This window comes from Dipteris shenzhenensis, chromosome 21, assembly GCF_047967505.1.
Source record: "Dipteris shenzhenensis isolate YYH24624 ecotype China chromosome 21, Dip_SZ_1.0, whole genome shotgun sequence".
NCBI classification, from domain to species: domain Eukaryota; kingdom Viridiplantae; phylum Streptophyta; class Polypodiopsida; order Gleicheniales; family Dipteridaceae; genus Dipteris; species Dipteris shenzhenensis.
In genome coordinates, this window is record NC_141616.1 from 50,385,773 (window position 1) to 50,406,811 (window position 21,039).

General features: G+C 42.1%; 1 pseudogene; it reads right to left on the bottom strand.

The window, feature by feature from the left end:
* The window catches only part of LOC147889016 (uncharacterized), a 47,595-nt pseudogene extending 36,884 nt beyond the window's left edge, over positions 1-10,711 (bottom strand).
* Between the last annotated feature and the right edge of the window lie 10,328 nt (positions 10,712-21,039).

Below are 21,039 nucleotides of genomic sequence, written 5' to 3' on the forward strand. Positions count from 1 at the left end.
CACATGATGAGGATCTGGATGGCCTACAAACTGCACATTCATTGGGGAGACATGGGGATTGATCCCCATGGAGCAATGCTCCAATACAACTAGATCTCAAGTCATTCACAGCTTGCCTGCACAAGTCAAAGCCTATGTGTGTTTGGCAAATTGGCAACAACAAATATTCTTGTCTTTGAGTTTCTTGACGTACCAGGGCTTCCAATGCTCAAAGCTCCTCTGCCCAATTGAAATGTTAGGATTCTGATCCATAAAATTGAGATACAATCTGTCTGATGACCCAACATGTAAGCCCCTTTTTGTAATACGAGGAAAACAAAACAAAATACTGTATGTGCAAATTAAATTTAACTAATTTAAGTACTAAGAAACATAGTAATTTCAACCATCGAGTTGGTCAACAACTAATGTCTATCCAACCACATTGGTGTTTAAGGTGAACCAGCCATGGTTGCATGATCCAACCACCCGGTTGGTTTAGTAAAATAACAATATATTGTTGTTTAATTGCAAAATATATTGTTGTTACTTTCTGTTCAACCACACTGGTTCGGGACAATCACATAACTAGCGTTTGAGCTGACCCAACCACGATTGCATGATGTTCCAACCACCGAGCTGGTGTTAGGACAATCACATTAAATCCAAGCCAGCCTGGTTCTGGTGTTTGATCTGAACTAGCCACATGGTTGCATGATATTCCAACCACCAGGCTGGTTTAATCACATTAAGTCCAGGCTAGCCTAGTAAACTATCCCAAAGCTCAATCACAAACAACCACCGGGCTGGTTCAGGCAACCATTGACTTGCGTTGCATCAAGAAATGAAACAAGTAAACTATCCCAAAGCTCAATCACAGACAACCACCAAGATGGTTTAGGCAACCACTGACATGTGTTGTATTAAGCATGTGTATGATGTGCTCGTCAAACATCTTGCATCCCATCTGCTTTCTACAGATGTCCTTACTATTTGGAGAAACTCTCGAGAGATGACAAAGAGTGGAAGTAATCCATGATCATCCCAATCCGAGTAGTCTATGGGCTTCAACAAAACATAAGAAAAGGAGAGACATCCTAACTGCAAAAGTCATTGCAATAGTGGTCATGTTTTTGCATGAAAATATTGCAATGCTCCAATACGACTAAATCTCAAGTCATTCACAGCTTGCATGCATAGGTCAAAGCCTATGTGTGTTTGGAAAATTGACAACAACAAACATTCTTACCTTTGAGTTTCCTGATGTACTAGGGCTTCCAATGCTCAAAGCTCCTCTGCCCAATTGAAATGTTAGGATTCTGATCCATAAAATTGAGATACAATTTGTCTGATGACCCAACATGTAAGCCCCTTTTTGTAATATGAGGAAAACGAAACAAAATACTGTATCTGCAAAAACAAAATACTATATACGCAAATTAAATTTAACTAATTTAAGTACTAAGAAACACAGTAATTTCAACCATCGAGTTGGTCAACAACTAATGTCTATCCAACCACATTGGTGTTTGAGGTGAACTAGCCATGGTTGCATGATGTTCCAACCACCCGGTTGGTTTAATAAAATAACAATATATTGTTGTTTAATTGCAAAATACATTGCTATTACTTTATGTTCAACCACACTGGTTCGGGACAATCACATAACTGGCGTTTGAGCTGACCCAACCACGATTGCATGATGTTCCAACCACTGAGCTGGTTTAGGATAATCGCATTAAATCCAAGCCAGCCTGGTTCTGGTGTTTAAGCTGAACCAGCTACATGGTTGCATGATATTCCAACCACCGGGCTGGTTTAGGACAATCACATTAAGTCCAGGCTAGCCTAGTAAACTATCCCAAAGCTCAATCACAAACAACCACCGGGCTGGTTCAGGCAACCACTGACTTGCGTTGCATCAAGAAATGAAACAAGTAAACTATCCCAAAGCTCAATCACAAACAACCACCAAGATGGTTTAGGCAACCACTGACATGTGTTGTATTAAGCATGTGTATGATGTGCTCGTTAAACATCTTGCATCCCATCTACTTTCTACAGATGTCCTTGCTATTTGGAGAAACTCTCGAGAGATGCACGAAGAGTGGAAGTAATCCATGATCATCCCGATCTGAGTAGTCTATGGGCTTCAACAAAACGTAAGAAAAGAAGAGACATCCTAAGTGCAAAAGTCATTGCAATAGTGGTGATGTTTTGGCACGAAAATATGAGGTGTTGGTAGGGTTGTCACTCTATGAACTTTAGGGTGCACCTGAATGGCCTGATGTTGGTTCCTCAAATGCTACCACCAACCGTGATATCACTGCTCATTTTCTTTGCTCTGATGGTAATGATCGAATGCATGCATCTGCAAAACTTCTTCCTGTTGTTGCTCTACAAGGACTCTTCTATTCCTTTTGCCCTAACCAAGCTTTTCAACTTTTCAATCTCACAGCCTCTGTTTGCTTCTCTTGCAAGCCATGGCAAGCTACATGTTGCCATGGTGATGATCAGTGAAAGACCACAATACCAAACTAAAATAGAGAGAATCTAGCTTGTGAGCAAGCAAAGAATAAAAGACAACTTACCAGAAAGAAGACAATGGCAAACCAAAGTCTGCGCAAGGTCACGTCGATTGTGTGGGTTGCAGGGTATTTGCAGGGCAGGGGTAGGTTGCAAGTACTATTTCACATGAGTGCCACTGTAAGCATGTCAAGCTACATTCATATTCTAAAGATAAGCTTCTTAACTTCAAATTTTGGTAAAGTGCAACAATGAAGGATTTTGCAAGCTATGTTCATGCCCCTCTACAAGAGAAATGCTAGACATATTAAAATCAGTGTTTGGGCACGAGACTTGTGCCCCTTAGAGGTGGCATATGCACGCATTATTTGAATATATAACAACTACATTTAAAGTCTTAATACTAAATTAATGCAATGTCTTATAATTTTGTAAGAAATTCAATACAAACATGCACTCTCTCTCTCTCTTTGTCTTTGTCTCTCTCTCTCTCTCTCTCTCTCTCTCTCTCTCTCTCTCTCTTTAATGAAATCTTATATTTCTTTGTGGGAAACCTCAGAAGAGGTGAAAACCCACCATGAAGTACAAAATTAAAAAGATTACAAGTAGGCACTTGGGAAAAGCCAGGAGGCTACTACCTGAAAACTAGAAAAGTGAAAATGTTTACAAGTCACTAGGGGGCATCCATCAGGATATCCTCCACACACAGAATGCAGATAACAAGTAACCAAAAGACAAAGGAGGAAAATATGAAGTTACACGCTTCTAGGGCAACATAAAGACAATATCCTCCAAAGTGATCCCTTGTTGTACAAGAAAAGCATTGAGTGAAGTAGTAGGCACTTGGGAAAATCTAGGAGGCTACTACCTGAAAACTAAAAAGTGAAAATGTTTACAAGTCACTAGGGGGGGCATCTAGCAGGATATACACACATAATGGAGATAACAAGTAACCAAAAGACAAAGGAGGAAAATATGAATTTACACGCCTCTAGGTGGAGACATAAAGACAATATCCTCTAAAGTGATCCCTTGTTATACAAGAAAAGCATTGAGTGAAGTAGTAGTGCCGTCAATAAAATACAATTTATTTTGACCTTTGTGATTTTTCTTGACATAAGAAGGAAGGCGAAAATGTTGAATCACTGGGTCAAAAACCTGTCACAACATAGGATGCATATCTTGAAGATTGATGGTTCTTTTTGGTAAAGGATAAGTATTATGAGTATCTTGAACTCTCAAATCCACAGTATGTTCCACTGTATCATCATCAACTATATTAGAAGGAGAGATATCCACCTGTGTATCCTACTTTGTCAAATCAAGGACTAGAGTGTCCGGCTGAGACCGCTCGACAACTAGGAGGGCATACTGAACTGAAGAGGGCTCCCGATGATCACAAATATAACTAGTAGAAGAAGTTGAAACAATAGAGGAAGAGGGAACATCATGATGAACCATTTTAGGCATTTGCAACTGAGTATCTGACATAAGAGTATTAAGGAAAGAAAGATCCTGAAAGGGATTTGACAAAGGAACCGAAGAAGACACTCTGACAGAGGCTTTTCCTTCACGGTGCACCCTTCTCCATTCTTTTTTATGCTTAGGCTGTTGATCCAATTTTTCAGACCAAAGAGGAGTAGAAACGAACCAAGGTGCCCTTAATAGGATTAGATTGGCGTGAGGCTGAGGGGAAACTCCTCGGAAACTCCGAGCAAAATTACCAAATTGTTTGCATTTGTAACATGCATTCTGGAAGGATGCAAAATTTAAGAGAATGTGAGAAGGATGCAAAAACCCATAATCAATACCTAAACACGAAGGATATGGGCTCTTCCATATCCCACAAGACACAAAATCGGATGTCCCTACTCAAAACCAACCATATTGACTGACGATTAAGTGTATCCACATCAACACAACGTTCGTAATAAGAACTTTACCAAGAAAGACAAAGGAATCCAATTTGTGATCACCAACTGCTGGAGACTAAGTGCTGTGCAAATTGGGATCCATAGAACTAACGAAAAGGGATTCTGCAGCTTGCAAGCAATGCAATTTGGTGCAAAGCAGGAATGCATAGCTTTTCGACTGAGATCAATACCAAATGGAGCTTTTTGTACATTGAGATAGTGAGATATCCATCTCAGAGGGTAGCTGGAAGCCAAACTACTATTATAGCATTGCTAACAGTAGGGAGCCCGCAGACCCTCCTCAATGTCGCTCAGAGTAAGAAAGGTATAATGTTTGGGTAGAATATGGTTGGCATTGTATGTTGCTGCTATTAAGGAGTTGGATCGTGGACTTCTTGACACGGAAAATCAACTACTAAATTGACCTACTATTCACATATTTTCGAATGCCGTGGTGGATAATAGGAGTGGCGCATCAGAGTAGTAGTTGCAGCACTGGCTCCCAATTTGTAAAATCCTCATCATTCAGGAACTTGATACATGTCTATTGAGGTCAATAGCTTCATGACTTTTTCTCTCTTCGATCAGACTGTATTCCGACCACCCAATATTTCCTGGTGTAGGGTTCTCTTCAACAAGTCTCCCATCATCAAAGCCAGCTCCAAAGCTCTATCACTTGCTCCTAATTTCTTGGCTTCTGATGAAGCGAGCTCCAAAGCTCTATCACTTGCTCCTAATTTCTTGGCTTCTCTTTTAGTTTTACCTGTTTGACTAATTATCGACAGTAACTTCCCCTTTTGGCGAAAGCTCTACCCAGAATCCCAGCTGCTTGGTACCTTTCGTTTTCATTGGCGCTTTCTATATCAGGAGCATCGACTGTCGCTGCTGAAATTTTGGGACCAGTTCTTTGTTTTCTAGATAACAGTAGCTATTTCAGCTGAAACACTTGCGATCAATTTAATATGAGGATTTTGAAGCTCTGCGAACTCCTCCTTTCTCTAATAATCATCACAGCAAGAGTGGATTCTATCATTTTTCAGGGGAAAAAAGAGTGGATTCTATCATACCACTCTTTTCCACATTATATTCTCTTTGGAGACCAATACTCATGCCCGATATAGGGAGGCCATTTCAAAAAAAAATCGAGACTATAAGTGTACACCAAGATGATTCAGTGGATACTATAGTTGCTTATCTGCAACACAAATTTTAATGAAGTTTCGTGTACTGTAGTTCTATGTGAATGGAGAGGAATTGACAACATAGACATAGTACTCAAATTTGTCTCTGGAATGGTCTCATTATCACATCTGCTGGAGACCCAAAAATGCCTCTACTTAAATTTATCTTTGCAAGGCTGCATCTCTATGGAAGGAGTTGCAGGGAACGTTGGTGAACCAAATAGAGACTTGATTCCTACGATTCCTACGTTATAGTCCTTAAAACTTCCTTTGAGCATTATTAGCTGAGCTGTCAGAGACTTGTGAAGCTATTAGCTTCAACACAAATAGCCCACGGGTACACAATACACCTAATCCACATGCAAGTTGAGGTATTTCTCTTAACACTACTTGCCATACAGGTTACAAATAATATATAAAATCTACGACATAAAGCCAAAACCATTTCAAAATGGCTTAGTGGATTTGCACTATATTGATGTGTGGCTACACAAAGGAGAGATATTGGAGCGCTTTGTCATGTAACTAGCAAGGCTATCTGATGTTTTTGTGAACGATGCATTTGGATCATGGAAATCGCATGCATCCTTGCAAGCAAAGGCCTTTGATTGTACGTATGTAGGGTTTATCAAGGGTAGGGGATACCAATAATTAACCAATCCTCTACTTTGTCATGCTAAGGTGATCCTAGTTTGAATTAGACCATTTATTCATGAGGTTGTTAGTGCTAAATTTACAAAAAGGTGGATAGCTTATTTTGAGCAACATAATGTATAATCGGTGTGAAAATTGAATGAGTATGAGTGAGTTCATTTGGATGCAAGAGGAAGACCCCCTTGAGAACTATTCTTGCAGCTATTGATGTTCTAATGAGGTAATCAAGTCTAAGTATACATAGGAATATATATCTTGCCAGAGGCTTAGTTCTACCTCCCTCATCAACCTATCACAATTGTTGCCCACCTATGACATCATTGATTGGTTGCTACTGATTGATCTAGGCCACACCTCTTGATTGCCCTCCATGGCTGTCACGACGTCACCTAAGGTGATGTCACGATGGCTTTTAGAAAATGTTGTAATAACAATGGCTTTTGGAATTGTAGAGTTTGCTTAGAAGAGAGAATTTATTTGAGCATATTCATATCTATTGTGATTATATGTGCATCAAATCCCCACCAAATAAGGTGCTATTTACCTCTATATAAGCTCCAAAATCCTATGACAATCTTTGGACTTTGAACAAGTCAAGAAACTTTCAGATAACAATCTCTACAAACCTATACGATAGGATCACAATGTTTTTAACCATATAAATTTTCCCACATCATGTAGTCCGAGACAATTGGTGCTTTCATGAAGATGAAGTGTTTAGCATATGAGGAAGAAAGATTATGTATGCATGAAAATGCAAGGGTGATGAATGTTTACCCATTTATATCTATCTAAGGTCCTTAACCCGTTTATATCTATCTAAGGTCCTTCCTGTCGGGCGACAGGTCATGCTACTCGTGTGTTTAGAAAGCCCTTTCTTATAAAAGGCTCCACTCATTAAACCTTACACACCCCAAGGATACACATAACACAATATTTGAGACTCAAACCACTTTTATGCCACAGACTAAATAACGTATAAAATATCAACTAACACCTTAAGCTTTGGAACTCCTTGAGGAAACAAACGAAACAACTATTATGTTTTATAAGCTTGGGCCAAAGATACATTGTAGTATAAAGGTGGATACACTCGACCATAAAAATAAGTGAGAGGGGGGCCTTCCTTAAGAAGATTGGACAACATGAAGTTTAGGCATGCAAAGGTACTCCTTCCATAACTAAGGAGAGCAATTAACCAAAAGACATGATTTGATGTCATGAAGGGAAGGCAAGATTTGTGTGAAGAGGGGGCGTTGATGAGCCTCTTGGAGTGTGCAAAGTAATCCTAATTCCAAAAGTGCATGGATTCCGTTGATGCACTTAAGATTACTTTGTTTAGTGAGGCTAAAATCTGCAACTCGTTCTGTCGCCATGGGGAAATCTGAAGCTACCCATTCAATCAAACCTCCTGCAGCACTCACTTCATCGCTTGTTGGTCGCTTCCTGGTTATCAGCTCCAACAGCAACACGCCGTAGCTGTAAACATCTGTCTTCAACGATAACGTGCCATTTAACCCATAATCTGTAGTCAGCAACCCACAGAAAAGTTAGAAAAGTTGCTTTCGCCCCTCCAGAGTTTTCTCCCATCCCTGTCTAGCAAACATTACTTGTTTGTACGACCGACTGAAAGATTACTGCTTAATGTAAGACTGACTGCATTGCTATACGTAAAAATAGGTGCTCGTTATTTTGATATTCCTACCGGGCGCAGCATAGCCTATGGTGCCTCTAAATACTGAGGAGGTGGATGCTCCTTTGCTGCCGTCTCGATCAAGGAGCCTTGCAATGCCGAAGTCCGATACATGTGCTTCGAGATCCTCATCGAGAAGGACGTTGCTTGGTTTGAGATCACAATGCACGATGGGTCCAAATCCGGACTCATGGTGCAAATAGACCATTGCTCTGGCTACCCCAATAGCTATATCGAGACGTTCTACCAAGCTAAGACTGCACGCCTCGCTCCCATGTAATTGTGTTTCCAAACTTCCATTAGGCATCAGCTCCATGATCAGAGCTTTTGTGTCCAAGTTCGAGCATGTGCCGAGGACTTTCACGAGGTTTCGATGTCGCACCTTGCTTAGAAGGTCACACTCCGCAACAAAGCTACGCTCAGCTTCCTCCCGATTTACATCCAATCGGAATACCTTCACAGCGACAGCTCTTCCGGTTTGCAACACACCCTTGTACACAGTACTCAAACTACCAGATCCAATAACATTACAATCGTCAAAATTAGACGTAGCGGCTTGAAGATCATCTGCTGTAACATTCAGCAACGGATTTGGGCTCCTCGGGATCAAATCTAATTCGTTCACGCCAGACGATTGCATATGGCGTGAGTGCAGATATTTCAGGATGGTCCAATAGACAGCCAGCAAGAGGCCCAAGAGTAAAAGGATACCACCAGTACAACTTAAAACAATGAGACGGGCCGAGGTCGACTTGGTCGAACCGCCTAAAGTGGAGTTTCCAACGCACGTCTTGTTTAGAATCTGTCCACAGAGACCAGGGTTTCCAAAGACAAACAATTGTGAGATTTTTAAAAAATCCTTGATTTGGAACCTCCCCTGTCAACTTATTGTTTGAAACATTGAATGCTCGGATATTCTGTAGACCTTCAAGAGCTTTCGGAATGCCGCCCTCCAAAAGGTTGTTTGATAGATCCAGCACTTCAAGAGCGATACAGGCACCAAGGCTTTCGGGGATGCCAGCGGTGAGTCTGTTGAGGCTGAGGTTAAGGGTCTGGACCAGTCCCATTCCTCCAAATTCTGCCGGTATTGGTCCAGTTAGTATGTTATCAGCAAGAGAGAAGCTGGAGGACAGACTGCGGAGGTTGGCAATCTCATGGGGGATTTCACCTTCTAGCCTATTGCCCGAAAGATCTAAATCTTCCAATTTTGAGCAATTTCCAAGTGTGGCAGAGATAGTACCAACGAGCAAGTTGCTGTGAAGGTCTAGAGTCCTCAAGCTTGGTGCAAGGTGCCCCAAAAGGACGGGTATAGTGCCACTTAGTCTGTTCTGAGCGAGCGTGAGAGAGGAAAGAACTGGGCAGTTGGAGAAGGATGGAGGAATGCTTCCTGTAAGGAAATTAGATTCTAAATCGAGGACTTGAAGAGATGTCAAGTTGCCAAGATCGTCGGGGATGCTGCCAGTAAGCACGTTGAACGAGAAAGAAAGCCCATACAAGGCCGTCAGATTGCTGATTTCTGGAGGAATTTTTCCCGAGAGGTTGTTTGCATTGAGTTGAAGCAGCTCCATGCGAGCGCTGAGACGCCCAAGGCTTTTTGGAATCGCCCCTGTCAAGTGGTTTCCAGCCAGTGCCAACCACTGTAGGGAGGAACAGTTTCCGACCTCATCGGGGATGCTTCCCCGGAGTGCGTTGATTGCAAAGTTGATCGTCACCAGGCGCTGAAGCAAACCCAACTGAGGAGGTATCTGTCCGCTGAGTTGATTAGTATCCAGATCCACAAAAGTCAAAGCAGAGCAGTTGGAAAACGATGTGGGCACTGAGCCTGAGAGCATGTTTCCCCAGAGTAATAATCCCTCTAGCTGTTGAAGCCTTCCGTAGTCACTCGGAATTGAGCCACTCAGAGAGTTCTGTTCAGCTTCGAAATAAACCAAAAGCGAGCAATTCGATAACGAAACTGGTACGTTGCCTGTAAGATTGTTTTGAAACAGGTAAAGTCCCTCCAGCTGGCTTAGGGAGCCTAACTCTTCAGGGAGAGAACCAGTCAACCGGTTTCCTGCGAGCTCCAAAATAGCGAGTGCGGAGCAATTCGATAAAGAGCGAGGGATTTGGCCTTCGAGATCGGTCCCATACAAGATTAAAACTTGCAACTGGGAAAGATAGCCAAGCTCGTACGGGATGAGCCCCTGCAAGCCATTTTGAGACATGGAGAGATAAGTAAGGCGTGTGCAGTTGCCAAGTGACGCTGGGATGTTTCCGGTGAGGTTATTAGAGTCCAGATCGATGGATCGAATAAGGCTGAGATTGCCGAAGGAATGAGGAAGAACACCGGCAAGCGAGTTATAGCTGAGGTTAAGGGTGGCAAGGGAGGGGCAAAGGCCAAGCTGAGGAGGGATGAGACCCGAGAGGTGGTTGTTGGAGAGGTCCAAGACTGAGAGAGAAGGGAGCAGGGCGAGCGAGGGAGAGATGGAGCCTCGAAGGTGGAAGCTGGAGAGATTGAGGGAGGAGACGAGGGCAGTGCGGGGGTGGCATTGGACACCTTGCCATGCACAGACATGTGAGATGTTGGGGACGTTCCAGGAGTGGAGGAGGGCGAGGGGATCGCTAGCGATGGATTGTTTGAAGAGGAGCAAAGCTGTGGCGTCTGAAGTGCTACGGTTGGACGTAGCAGCAGCGGCGGCCCTAGTGGTGATATTGAGGTGATGGAGAGCAACAAAGAAAAGGAGCAGCAACGATGGAGGTGGGTTGAACAACCCTTCTCTCTTCATAACGAACATAATACGTCTCTTCCACGTTGTTTGCTCATCCTCATCATCATTTTATATAACAACTAAGAGTGTTCGGGACGTCTCTTCGACGTCGTTTGCTCATAATACGTCTCTTCGACGTTGTTTGCTCATCATCATTTTATATCACAACTAAGAGTGTTCGGGACCTCCGTCAAGGTCATAGGTTCGATCTCCACCATTGGATCAAGCTCTCTTTAAAGGGTGGAATGAGTCTCCCAAAAACCTACAATCGTACTTGCCACATGGCGACCATCTATCCCCTCGTCGAGAAAGGCCATGTGTCGGCCTTCTCGGATTTGGCTCCCGACCTACCGGCCGATCGCCAAAATCTTGTCGGATTCCTCTCGGGAAAGGCCTCCCTATGGCCCTTCCCTACTCCGTCAAGGTCGGCGGTCGGACGGAAGGAAATCCCAACCGTCTGATCATTGACTCTTGTTTTTCAGAAGCCTTCTCGGATTTGGCTCCCGACCTACCGGCCGATCGCCAAAATCCTATCGGATTCCTCTCGGGAAAGGCCTCCCTATGGCCCTTCCCTACTCCATCAAGGTCAGCGTTCGGACGGAAGGAAATCCCAACCGTCTGATCATTGACTCTTGTTTTTCAGAACTTTGCATCAGTGATCTTGCAGGTCTACATCATCAGCCGCCATATCGCTTTTAGTGACAGAAAATGTCTTGTACGTCGCTATCCGTGATAGAAAATGTCAAGGATGTTGAAATGGCACAATACCATTGGTGACATTCAGCCTCCCGTCGCGAGCCTCGATGCCTGTAAAAATCCCTATAGTCGAAAATTCTAGAAAACAAATTAGTTCGTGGCTCGCAATTTTATTTTCTAGAATTTTACGAGTGTTTCTACAATAACCCACCATATCATGGACGGTCAACATTGCCGCCCACATCCAGCTCAAATACATTCAATGTATGATGGGTAGGCATATGTGAGTATAGTCCATAAGAATGCAATCTAGCTAGGCATAGCTAAGTTTAGTCTCTAAACACGCTTAGGGTGTTGACATCCTATGCCAACCCATGGATGAGTGTTTACACAATTGTTGCTTCTTCGTAAAATTCCATTGATAGTCTCGGTAGGCAGACTGCCATGTCACATTGCTTTACACATTATGATCGTAGGTTGCTTATGCTACCAAAATTACAAGTGATTTTGGTGATGAGCGATTAGGAGCATGCATGATGGGAGGGGTGGTTGGTACCCATAGCTTGGGTGGGCCATTGTGGCTAGAAAAAAGAAAGTGAGAAATTGGGCTCTAGTAATTAGAGTTTACATTTTCAGGCATGGAGCCAATCTATGAGATATTTCCATGTGGGCGGCCTTAACTTGGAATTTCATTGGCTATTCAAAAGAAAAAGACTTGGGCTTCCACCCCAAGTGTGTAAACACCCTAATAACAAGTACAAAGAAGAGTATGGCATGCGAAAAGATACTATGTGCAAAAAGTCAAAAGAGCTCTCCGATGGGTTTAGGTGGGAGAGGACACATGGCATCATTTCATGTGTTTAGAAGGACACATATCATCCCATCACCTTTCCATATACTTTCCAATATTCTCATCCTTAGGTCTTGAGGTCATAGTCCATGATGGGAGAAAAAGCGGCCATTCCCACAAGCAAGGCAAATTCAATACAATCTGTCATCCACGGACCAGTCCCTGCGCTCATCCCATCACCTTTCCATGTACTCTCATCCTTAGGTCTTGAGGCCATAGTCCATGATGGGAGAAAAAGTGGCCATTCCCACAAGCAAGGCAAATTCAATACAATCCGTCATCCAAGGACCAATCCCTGCACTTTGTGTACAAACTATTGGTATGCCACTTGGTCTAAGATGGGAGTAATGATGAATAGATTCTTATCCTAGACCCATCCATGTGTTAAAAATCCTAGGAGGAGTTGGAACATGGTGGTTCTCGACATTGCATCATCATCATCATCATCATCATCATCATCATCATCATCGTAATAAGTCTAATCAATGTAGCATCTTGGAATCATCGATTTATAACAGCTAATAACAAGTAGAAATAAATTGCAGTATAAAAATGTCAAAAGTGAACCCTCTTTTTCCATTGACAAGTTTTGTTCAATCATAAATTTCCATTTACCATAAAATACATCAAATACATATGTACTGTATGTGGAAAATGAAAATTTCTTCTATTTCTCCTTTTTCAATTGACATTGAGAATGTACAAGCATCGGTAATTGACAAAGAAGCAACTTATGTGGGGGTTAAAGGTCACTGTGCCTTTACCCCGGTTATGTACAATACTCAAACACATAGATAAATGAATGAAAAAGAAGATTAGGGTGGTTCTGCACCCACCAAAACTTGTGGCTCTCTGTCTCTATCTCTCTCTCTCCCTGCTTCATTTAAGAATGGACTCCCATGATCGGACACAATCTCCATAGTTGTCCCAAAACTGAAGCTCAGCAGCTCTGTGGGAGGAAGGAGAAGCTTTGTGGGAAGATTTGTGGGTGACTTTACTTGCATCCGAGTGTGCAGAGACCTTGGAGGAACCTTTGGAAAAGTCACTTTGGCTTTGCGAAGTGGTTTTGAGAGCTTGTTAAGTGGTTTCAAAGAAAAAGTCATTTTTTGAGCTTTTCCCTGTTCCGTTCGATGACAGAGACTCCGTATTGACTTGTAGAGGCAACTATTGCTTACTTTTGGTATCCACTTCACTTCAAGAGCTTAGAAACATCTTCATTCTTGAATCTGGGATCATTTCATTGGATTTCTGAGTCACTGTGTTAGTTTTTACGTTTTTTGCCCGAGTGTTGGAACTCAAGTTTGGAGCAACCATTTGCAGATCTGTCAATTCCGGTGGACTCAGGAGGTCCTAAAACTTCTATGTTGCTCATCATTCACACTCCAGTGGAGTTTACAAATAGCTCTGTTTCTAAAAACTTTTTTCAGTCCGTGTGTTGGACCCAGTGATTGAGACCACGGTTTCCAAAACCGTCTATCCCATTGTGTTTCGGACCCCCAAAAACCCTTACCTGTTAGTTCTTGCATGATTCGGTGGAGGATTTTCAGAGTTATAGATCTCTGTGTATTCGATTTCGTCTCTCTGTTATGCATTTTTCATTCTAAGGTTTTGAAACCTTAGATTTATGCCACATGGCAGTGGATAAGTGTTGACTCCCATTTCTCACTCATCGGTTGGGATTTTGGAGTTCTAGCAGAAGAGAGATATTTGCAGATTTTCTTGCTGATTCCGATTATGCAATTGTGCCCATGTTTTGAGGCATCTCAGGTTCTATTTTTAGTAGCAGTCATTACCGTGGGACTATGATTTCTTGAGCATACCTTATGCAGATCACTCTGGTTGCAGTTTGAGCAATGTGCGCTCATTCGTGGTGTGCATTGGGTTGCAGTGGATGATTTATAGGCCATTTGGACGCATTACAGTCCTTATTGGATGCACTGATAGGCCCAAATTGCCTTGTGGGATGCTATTTTTCATGGACGCTTTGCATATGGATGCTACTTTATGCTGAGAGACAGCTTTGACACATTGCAGGTGATGCACTGATAGTGCTATGCTCTCTTGGATGAGATATTATTGATGCATATGCCAGTGGACGATGTTTATGCTTGAGTCATTTGGCACTTATTGGCATTTTCTTTTGGGCCAGATTTACTCATATCGATGCATAGTATATGCATATAGTCAGATGCATCTCTTGATGCTTTGAGCTTTGAGTTTTGGTAATATTTCACTCTATTGTGGCATACACATTTGGGTGCACCTGGTATTTGGTGTGATTCTCTCTTGCAGGCTCTAGCATTTGGGATTTTGTTTCGTTTGAATCATGGCATCCTCTTCCATGTCTGAAAAGGAGTTTTTCAGCATTAAAAAGTTTGATGGGACAAACTTTTCTTTGTGGAAAGAACAAATAAGGGATGTGCTTATTCAAAAGAAGCATATTAAACCCTTGGCAGGGATTGAAGCTAAGCCTGCAATTATGTCTGAGGATGATTGGAATGAGTTGGATGCATTAGCAAAGTCTACTATTAGACTTCATCTTGCAAAGTCAATTTACAACTCTCAGTAGCTCTGCACCTGGTGGAGTACTGAAATTTGATGATGTTGTGGGTAGCTTGTTGGCCGAGGAGATTAGACGAAAGTCTATGGATGGCAACAAGCAGGATGCAGCCTTAAATGTGCAAAGGGGTAGATCACAGTTCAGGGGGAAGTCCCAACAAAGAGGGAAGTCTCGTAGCAAATCCAGGGCACGAAACATTGAGTGTTACCACTGTGGCAAGAAGGGCCATATGAAAAAGGATTGCTACAAGCTAAAAAGAGAGCAAAAGGATAAGAAAAAGAATGCAAATTGGGGTGCAAATCAAAAGAAAGAGAGTCCAAGGGAGGACAAAGGAAAAGTGAAGATCGAGGAGATCAATGCAATCACACATGATAGTGACAATGACGTTCTCTTCATGTCTAGTTTATCTGCAGAGTTGCTTACCACTTCAGATGATGCATATTCCCAGGATTGGATTTTGGATTCTGGTGCTTCATTCCATGTTACACCCCATAGGGAATGGTTCTCCACCTATGACAGTGGAAAGACAGGTCGTGTGCATCTTGGAAATGACTATGCATGTGACATAGTGGGAGCAGGTGACATAAAGTTTTCTTTTGCAAATGGGTCTGCATTTGTTTTGAAACATGTGAGACATGTGCCTAAGCTGACCAAGAGTCTTATTTCAGTGGGTCAGCTAGATGATGCTGGTTTTTACACCACTTTTGGCTTTCAGAGTTGGAAAATTCAGAAGGGCTCTATGTTTTGGCCAGGGGTGCCAAGTGTGGGACTTTGTATCCCTTACATGTATCAGGGGTATTTGATCATGTTGTTGCAATAACCGAGCAGCCAAGCACTTCTTTGTGGCATTGCAGGTTGGGACACATGAACTAGAATGGAATGAAACTCTTATGCCGTTTGGGTTATGTACCGCATTTGAGTTTCTCTTATTTTAAATTTTGTGAGCACTGTCTCTATGGGAAGGAAACTAAATCAGCCCATAAAATAAGGGGAAAGAAAGAGTTTGAAATGCTTGATTTGGTGCATTCAGACGTATGTGGTCCCATGCCTACACGGTCATTAGGCGAGGCTGAATACTATGTGACATTCATTGATGATGCAACTAAGAAAGTGTGGGCTTATGCTATAGCTCAGAAGAGTGATGTGTTCCAGGTGTTTCAGAAATGGCTGGCCTTCGTTGAGAATCAGTCAGGTAGAACGCTTAAATGCCTACGGACTGACAATGGTGGAGAGTATCTCTCTCATGACTTTCAACATTTCTATGATACACGTGGGATTAAGAGGGAGCTCACATCCCCTCGTACTCCAGAGCAAAATCCAGTTGCAGAAAAGATGAACCGTACCATTCAAGAAAGGTTGCAATGCATGCTTTCCAATGCAAGTCTTTCTGGTGGTTTTTGGGCTGAGGCAATGAGGACTGCAATGCATGTGATCAATAGATCACCTAGTAAGACTTTGGATGGTGGTATTCCTGAAGAGGCATGGAGTGGCAAGAAGCCCTCTTACTCTCATTTGTGTATATTTGGGTGTGAGGCATATGCACATGTGCCAAAAGAGCTTCGAAAGAAGCTAGATCCTAAGTCTAGGAAATGCATCTTTCTGGGTTATGGTGAAAGTGGAGAGATGGACTATTGTCTCTGGGATCCAGAAGCAAAGAAGATCATACGCAGCCATGATGTGGTCTTCAATGAGAAGAAGATGCATAAGGCATTCATGAGGGATGTGGAAATGAGCAGAATCACTTTCCAGGATGTGAATCCACCTACATATGTTGATAGACAGCAAGCTGTCCATGCACCAAATGTGCAAGAAATGGTACCACCAAGTACTCCCACACGTATACAATTAAGGGTAGATGATGAATCATCTATTGGTGGAAATAATGAGCCAAATGTGGCTGATATGCAAATGGGACAGCAAGCTGAAATGTCTTTGAGAAGATCATCTAGAGTGTCTAGACCACCTGATAGGTTTGTTCCAGGGGTAGACTATGTGATGCTTACTGATTGCGGGGAGCCTTCTTGCTACAGAGAGGCTATGATGCGTGAGGATCAACGCAAGTGGGGGTATGCTATGCAATCAGAGATGAGTTCACTTATGAAGAATAAGACTTGGGACTTGGTTTCTTTGCCACATGGAAAGAAAGCATTGCCATGTAAATGGGTCTACAAGATGAAGGTCACAGGTGATGATGTGCCTAGGTACAAGGCCCGTTTGGTTGCTAAAGGGTTCAAGCAAGAGAAGGGTGTGGACTTTGATGAGATATTCTCTCCGGTTGTGAAGATGACCACACTTAGATGCATGCTTGGACTAGTGGCAGCAGAGGATATGGAGCTTATGCAGATGGATGTCAAGACAGCTTTCTTGCATGATGGGGATTTGCATGAGGAAATTTACATGGTTCAGCCGGAAGGCTTTGAAGAAAAGGGCAAAGAGCATTTAGTTTGCAAGCTGAAGAAGAGTCTCTATGGTCTAAAGCATGCACCAAGAGAATGGTATCAGAAGTTTGATGCTTTCATTCGGTCCCAAGGTTTTAGAAGGAGTGACATTGATCACTGCCTCTACACTAAAAGGGCTAAGGATAGTAGCCTGATAATCCTGGCACTATATGTGGATGATATGCTATTGGCTAGCAAGAATACTTATGAGCTAGATGCATTAAAGGCCAAGTTGCATGAGGCCTTTGATATGAAGGATTTGGTATTTGCAGGTCATATTCTTGGTATGCACATCACGTGTGATCGGAGTAGGAAACTCCTTTCGCTTTCACAAAAAGAGTATGTTACAAAAGTATTGCAGCGTTTCAATATGGAGGGGGGGAAGGCAGTGAGTACTCCATTGCCTCCATATGTGAAACTGAGTCATACAGATAGTCCCAAATCAGATGAGGAGAGGGCCATGATGGCCAAAGTTCCTTATGCATCAGCAATTGGGAGTCTTATGTATGCTATGATAGCTACTAGACTAGACATTGCATTTGTAGTGGGAGTTGTTAGCCGGTATATGGCTAATCCAGGAAAGAGGCATTGGGAGGCAGTTAAGTGCATCATGAGGTACATGAAGGGTACCAAGGAGATGTGCACTTGCTTTGGTAAAGGAGACATGCGTGTACTTGGGTACACAGATTCAAACTATGCAGGGCATGTGGATAGTAGGAGATCCACTTCTGGTTATGTGTTCATCTTTGCAGGTGGTGCAGTATCGTGGATGTCTCACGCACAGAAGTGTGTTGCTTTGTCTACCACAGAGGCTGAGTATGTTGCAGCCACAGAGGGTTGCAAGGAGGCTATATGGCTTGATCGGCTAATGGGAGATTTGGGGATTCATACAGGTGTACCGACATTGCATAGTGATTCCATGAGTGCTATTCAGCTAGCACAGAATCCGGTCTTTCATGCAAAGACCAAACACATTGAGGTCAAGTACCATTTCATCAGGGAGGTACTAGAGGACAAGCGCATAGAGCTTGTCAAGGTTCATACAGATGATAACCCTACAGATATGCTGACAAAGAGTCTACCTAGTCAGCGGTTTGAGTATTGTCGTGTATTGATGGGCATTGGATAGTATGCTCACTAGTTGTTCTCCCTTAAAGGCACATTTTCCTTTAAGTGGGAGGTTGTGGGGGTTAAAGGTCACTGTGCCTTTACCCCGGTTATGTACAATACTCAAACACATATATAAATGAATGAAAAAGAAGATTAGGGTGGTTCTGCACCCACCAAAACTTGTGGCTCTCTGTCTCTGTCTCTCTCTCTCCCTGTTCCATTCTTGCTTCCGTTGAGAGCACTCTCAACTTAATGACAATGAAAGCATATTCAAGCACTAGAAAGAAGAGCATGGCATTCAAAAAAGGTAATATGTGCAATGAGTCAAAAGAACTAGGGATGAGTTTAGGTGGAAATGTAGCATGACATCTGAAAAAGGTACTATGTGCAAAAAGTCAAGAGAGCTACGAATGGGTTTTAGACAAACACATATCATGCAAAAAGTAACTATGCAAAAAAGGTACTATATACAAAAAAGAGGGTTTTTTTTTTACTTTTTTAAAAGGAGGACACATATCATCCCATCACCTTTCCATATACTTTCCAATATTATCATCCTTAGGTCTTGAGGTCATAGTCCACCATTGGGAGAAAAAGTGGCCATTCCCACAAGTAAGGCAAATTCCATACAATCCATCTTCCACGGACCAGTCCCTACACTCATCTCATCACCTTTCCATGTACTTTCCAATATTATCATCCTTAGGTCTTGAGGCCATAGTCCATGATGGGAGAAAAAGCGGCCATTCCCACAGGCAAGGCAAATTCAATACAATCCGTCATCCACAGACCAGTCCCTCCACTTTGCGTACAAATTATTGGTATGCCACTTGGTTTAAGATGGGAGTAATGATGAATAGATTCTTATCCTAAACCCATCCATGTGCTAAAAATCCTAGGAGGAGTTGGAACATGGTGGTTCTTGACATTGCAGAAGCATTCTCTCATCATCATCATAATAAGTCTAATCAATGTAGCATCTTGGAATCATCGATTTATAACAGCTTATAACAAGTAGAAATAAACTGCAGTATAAAAATGTCAAAAGTGAACCCTCTTTTTTTATTGACAAGTTTTGTTCAATAATAAATTTCCATTTACCATAAAATACATCAAATACATATGTATTGTATGTGGAAAATGAAAATTTCCTTTATTTCTCCTTTTTCAATTGACATTGAGAATGTACAGGCATCGGTAGTTGACAAAGAAGCACCTTAACAACGACAATGAAAGCATATTCAAGCATAGGAAAGAAGAGCATGGCCTTCAGAAAAGGTACTATGTGCAAGGAGTCAAAAGAACTAGGGATGGGTTTAGGTGGAAATGTAGCATGACATGCGAAAAAGGTACTATGTGCAAAAAGTCAAAAGAGCTATGAATGGGTTTTAGACAAAAACATATCATGCAAAAAGTTACTATGCAAAAAAAGTACTATATACAAAAAGCAGGGTTTTTCTTTTACTTTTTTTTTCAAAAAGTTTTCTTTAATCGTATTTAATTCCATAAATCTAGAATTAATTCTTTAGAAACGTTATTACTTATCAGGTCAAAGAAAACTTGAAAACCTGCTACCTTTGATGAGGGACTTTACAAATTTCTTATGGCTTATGATCAAATCCCATAAGGGACATGTGAAATTCTTAATAAACCTGCTACCTTTGATGAGGGACTTTACAAATTTCTTAGGGGATATGATCAAATCCCATAAGGGACATGTGAAATTCTTAATGGGACTTCAAATCCCTTGTGGGACATGGATCAAATCTCATAAAGGACCCCAAAACTCCTATGTGGGACTTTAAATCCCATGGGGGATCCCGAACTCCTATATGTGACATTAATTCCCTTGTATGACAACATCTCATACAAGATTGAAAAACTCCAATGTGGGACTTAAAATGCCATAAGGGATCCCAAAACTCTTATACACGATGCAACACATCTACGAACTCTTGGCTTTCAGTGCTCGAGCCGATGTGAAGAACACTAAGCTATGGCATGAGAGGTTTGGTCATCTAAACCTTAGTTCTTTAAAGGAGATGCATAAAAGTGGAATGATTGCAGACCTACCAGAAATTACAGATCTACCTGATGTATGCGAAGCTTGCATGATGGGCAAGTAGCATTGGCAGCCCTTTCCTAAAGAGGCTAGTAGGGCAAAGGCTCCTCTAGAGCTCGTTCACACGGATCTCTGTGAAAAGATAGAGACGGAAGCTTTGGGTGGTTCCTACTACTTCATGACGTTGATCGACGACTACAATAGAAGGATATGGATATACTTCCTAAAGACTAAAGATGAGGCTTTTAGTAAGTTCAAAGAATGGCATGTAATGGTCGAGAAAGAAACGCGGAGGAAGGTGAAGAAGTTGAGATCAGACAGAGTTGGTGAGTTCACATCAAGTGAATTCAAAAGTTACTGCAAAAGTCACGGGATCAAGAGGCAGAAACCCCCGCCACATACATCACAACAAAATGGAGTAGCAGGGCGCAAGATGCGCGTCATCTGTGAAATGGGGCAGGAGTATGATGAAAGGGAAAGATTTGCCAAAGACTTTCTGGGCTGAAGCATGTAACACGGTAGTTTACATTCTGAATCGTAGCTACACGAAGGCTATGAACGAAATGACTCCACTACATGCCTTTTCTAGTAAGAAACCTTCAGCTGCACATTTCAGAGTTTTTGGATGTG